Genomic DNA, 4,927 nt, shown 5'->3' with positions numbered 1-4,927 from the left:
AAAAAGATGATTTTTTTAATTGCAACACTTCCTGGACACAGTATTCCCTAGGGTCAGATGAAGACCGGCCAATGAATGGCTCACTGAATTGTCACACCATCTTACAGCTGGAATTGCCCTGTAAGCAAGCTGGTAAAGATGATGAGGTCCCATATGTCCCAGTGTTTATGCTGTTATATCAGGATAAGAAAAGGCAGGGAAAGATTTCCTTATGGTACAAAGAACAGAAGGAGAAAAGGGGCCAGTTTTACAGGAAACTCAGGAGGAAGAAGAAGATATGACATTCATTCAAACCCTCAACCCTCCCCCAGCAGGATGAGCACAGGCTCCTGCTGCCACCCCCTCCTGCACCTCAGTCCCAGATGACGGAAAGGGGTGTTTGTTCTGACGAAGATTGAAGGGGCCTGGGGCTCCTTTGAACCTAAAACAACCTATTTATGTTTCCCCACAGGAACTCCAGGTATAATTGACAGGTACGGATTGATTTTCTAGTGGATACTGGCACCACCTATTCTATTTTAAATAGAAAACTGACCAAAAAAACAGCCAGTTCAACTCCAGTAACTGGGGTTTCTGGTCAAGTCTGAGATCTGTCTTTTTGTTTGTTTGTTTGTTTGTTTTGGTGAGCAAGATTGGCCCTGAGCTAACGTCTGTTGCCAGTCATCTGCTATTTTATGTGGGATGTCATCACAGCATGGCTTGATGAGCGGTGCTGGGTCCACACCCAGGATCCAAACCTGTGAACCCCAGGCCACCAAAGCGGAGTACGTGAGCTTAACCACTATGCCACCTGGCCGAACCCAGATTGGTCATTTTTATAGCCATTAGAATGCCAAGTGGGAGACTGAACTCTAAAACATAGTTTCATGTACATGCCAGAATGTCCCATCCCACTTTTGGGCTGGGATCTTCTTTGCAAACTAGACATAAAGGTAATTTTTACTCCAGGACAGCCAGACATGCAAGTCTCTTCAGAATAATCTCTAAGATTACAGATGGCCTTGCTGGGAATCTCTGAATCAGACCAGAACTATTGCCACCTGAAATGTATGGGCAAAGGGGACCCCAGGCAAGGCAAAGAATGCCCAGCCAATACAAATACCATTAAAGGAAAAGACAGCCAAGCCTAATTTAAAACAGCATCTGCTCAAACAAGAGCCCAAAGAGACATCCAACCCATTGTTAAGAAATTCCCGGAGACAAGACTGATTAGGCTCTGTCAGTCTCCATATAATACACCTATTCTCCCAGTGAAAAAACCTCATGCCAATGAGTACCGCTTTGTCCAGGACCTGCGTGACATAAATGAAGTGGTTCAGGACTTGTACCCTATGGTACCTAGCCCCTATACTATATTGACAAATATTCAGGTAGAATATTTGTTGGTTGGTTCCCAGTTTTAGACTTAGAAGATACACTCTCCTTTGTACCACGGGCTGAGGAAGCCCAGCGGCCGTTTGCTTTTGAATGGCATGATACAGGACACAACAACATTGTTGGACTGTCCCCTCCTAGGGCTTTAAAAATCTCCCCACTTTATTTGTGGAAACTCTGGCTAGAGATTTAAGTCCTTTAAAGCTAAAGGATGGACTGCTGTTACAATATGTGGATGATCTGCTAGTAGCGAGCCCCTCTTAGGAACTATGTTTAACAAATACCATCAAAACTCAAAGTCACCTGACCGAGTGCAGATATAAAGTCTCTCAAAAGAAAGCTCAAATCTGAAAACATAAGGTCTCTTATTGGGGTTCGTTATTTCTAAGGGAAAAAGAGAATTATTGCCCAACCAGAAAAAGACAATCTCCTGCCTGGGCCGTCCCAAACCCACTGACAGTTGCGAGGGTTTCTGGGAATGCCCGGCTTCTGTCGGATATGGATCCCTAATTACGGACTTATAGCAAAACCTCTATACGAGGCCTAAAAAGGCTTAGACTCAGAACCTCTGGACTGGACTAAAGAATGTCGATTGACATTTGACACCATCAAAACTAAACTGGTAATAGCCCCAGGTTTGGGTCTCCCAAACCAGGAGAAACCTTTTAATCGTTAAGAAAATGGGCAGCTGGGCATAAGCCTAGTGGTGCTAACCCAACAGCTAGGGACCCTTCTGAGACCTGTGGCCTATTTCTCCAAACAATTAGATCAAACGGTAAAAGGCTGGCCTCCCTGTCTCAGAGCCGTCGCTGCTACTTGTGACATCCTACAAGAGGCTGAGAAAGTCACTCCAGGCCAACCCACCACTGTCTATGTACCCCACCCTGTCCTCACCTTACTGGAACAGAAGAGAGGAAATTGGCTCACGTCAGGCAGAATGGGCAAATATCAGGCCATCGTGCTAGATAACCCAAATGTCAGGTTGCAAGTCTCTTCAATCCAGAATCCGGCCACCTTACTCCCCAAGGAAACTTCACAAGCAACAGACCATAACTGTTTACAAGTCATAGAAATGGTTTATTCCAGCCAACCAGACCTAAAAGATCGACCATTTGAGAACCCTGAACTGGAACTGTTCACAGACAGCAGCAGCTTCCTGGATCGGGGTAAGAGATGCGCCAGATGTGCAGCTGTGACTTTACGTGAGACTTTAGAAGCTGCAGCCCTGCCTCCAGGAACCTCAACTCAAAAGGCAGAAATCATAGCCCTAGCCCGAGCCTTACAACTATCTTGGGGAAAAAGGTGACTGCTTATACAGATTCCGGTTATGCATCTTCAGTGGTCCATGCCCACAGGGTGATCTGGAAAGAAAGGGGACTCTTAGCTGCTGACAAAAAAGAAATTAAACATGCTACAGAAATATTACAGTTATTAGAGACCTTTAATGAGCCTTCACAAGTGGCCATAATACACTGCCCTGATCACCAAAAGGGCGAAGGCTCTATCGCTAAAGGAAATGGGCTGGCCGCTCAAGCAGCCAAGAAAACAGCCAGAACAAAAGGCTCTGCCATAACCGGCCCTTTGCTTCCTCAAATAAACTTGTCTGAGTATCAGCCAACTTACTCAGAAAGGGACTCAGAATGTGCAAGAGACTGAGGTTTCCTCTCAGACCCGCAGACAGGCTGGAAGATGAACGACCAAGGAAGAATTCTTGTGCCTGAGGCTCTCCTCTACCCGCTCCTAAAACGGGTGCATGAAAGCACTCATTATGGGAGAGACGATACTTTACACTGGGCTCAAAAATGTATTGTGGGACCTAATTTCAAAAAGATTGTGCAACAAGTAACTAAGAGTTGCATGATTTGTGCAAAAGATTACCCCAAAACTGCTCCAGGGCCTCCACAATGAGGAGTCTGACACACAGGGCAATGGCCGATGGAAGACTGGCAGATGGGCTTCACCCGAACGCCCCGCGCTGCTGGAGATTACCGATACTTCCTGGTACTGGTGGATACGTTTTCTGGGTGGGTGGAGGCTTTCCCCACCTGGTCGGAGAAGGCTGATGAAGTCATCCAGGTTCTGTTAAAGGAGATCATTCCCAGATTTGGCCTGCCTAATACCACACAGGGTGACAATGGACCTGCTTTCGTGTTTCAAGTCACTCAGCAGGTTTCCAAGACATTAAATATTAGATGGACGCTACATTCAGCCTGGAGACCCCAGCCTACAGGAAAAACAGAAAACATGAACTCTAAAAAAGAACATTGCTAAAATCCGTCAAGAATCTCATCTCACCTGGGACAGAGCATGGCTGTTGCCCTGCTGCAGATTAGGGTGGCTCCCTGAAGTGGCCTTAAATTGAGTTCTTTTGAAATTTTATACACTCTCAGGATTTTCTTTTTCAGGTGAATCACCTGAAGCTCTAACAGATGTTGCACTCACAGCTTCTGTCAAATCCTTAAGTGCTGTACTGACTTCTTTTCATGAGTTTGCCTCTAACAGGGCAGCTTACCCATCTGATGTGCCCCTCCATCCTTTCCATCCTGGTGGCCAAGTACTGCTGAGGACCTGGAGGGAACAAGGACCTGAAAACCAGCTAGCTGCCAGATGGACGGGCCCTTTTGACATACTGCTGACCATGCACTCCTCTGTTAGGTCGCCAGAATAAAACCGTGGGTACATCACTCTCAGATAAAGGCGGCTCCAATCTCACAGGAAAGTGTAGCTCATAATAAAATGGATACTTGGCAAATTGAGCTGCTAAAAGAGTTAAAATATGTATTCAGCAAAAAACCTTAGCCTTTTCTATTTGTTTTCTTTCCTTACCATCACCTTAACTTAGAAAGACAATGCTTTGGTCCGTATCTCTCAGGCTGTTGCATCCTCTACGAATGTCACTAATTGTTGGACTTGCCATCCCAAGCCCTCTTCCGTTCTTGAACATGGGGATTCACTGGTCCACCCTGTATATAATTTTTCCCAGATTCCTCCAGGTTGGACCAAAAGGCCCATAGCCAAAAGAGTGATATACTGGGTTAGAATAGCCCAGGTCTCCAGTGGAAGACAGGGGGCCCTTTCCTGCCTCGCTATACCTTAAAAAGAAACCAACACAAATATGTATGTCTTCTCTAGAAAGCAATATGTTGCCCATATGTGCAACTTCCCCAATTGAAATCCCCGCATAAGGACTTGGTCAGCAAGAATTAAGAAATCCCTTGCTGTTATTTTCAAACAAGAGCTCTCCCCCATGGCCTCAAGTACCAGACCCTTGGGACCCCAGATAATTCAGCAAAAAAGGAGCTCAATGCGACACCTGACAGCACTGCCGCCTACACTGTGCCTTGACTTCTGCCTCCCCCGTGGGCCCCGTGATATGCCTTAGAGAAACTTAAATGGGCCCAGAACTGTTTTTCCTTTTTACTGGGCGCCATTTCCCTCGGGTCACAAATTTGCACATACCACTAGAAGAAATAATTTAGACTTTCAATCTGTATTAACACGTCACTTCCCTGGATGCTGGATTTTATTTCTGCACAAAGTTTCAAAAGGGCAA

At 45.8% G+C, this 4,927-nt stretch overlaps 1 long non-coding RNA gene across 1 annotated transcript; it reads right to left on the bottom strand.

The window, feature by feature from the left end:
- Positions 1-2,125: 2,125 nt before the first annotated feature.
- On the bottom strand, positions 2,126-3,410 carry LOC124234487 (uncharacterized). Its single transcript, XR_006887326.1, has 3 exons — positions 3,253-3,410; positions 2,998-3,114; positions 2,126-2,735 (listed from the first exon to the last, which is right to left on the bottom strand). It is a non-coding gene; the product is annotated as an uncharacterized LOC124234487 (long non-coding RNA).
- Positions 3,411-4,927: the final 1,517 nt, after the last annotated feature.

The sequence above is a fragment of the Equus quagga genome, unplaced genomic scaffold, assembly GCF_021613505.1.
Source record: "Equus quagga isolate Etosha38 unplaced genomic scaffold, UCLA_HA_Equagga_1.0 80795_RagTag, whole genome shotgun sequence".
NCBI lineage: Eukaryota > Metazoa > Chordata > Mammalia > Perissodactyla > Equidae > Equus > Equus quagga.
Note: the sequence above shows the minus strand (reverse complement) of the source record. Positions and strands in the feature narration are given on the sequence as shown.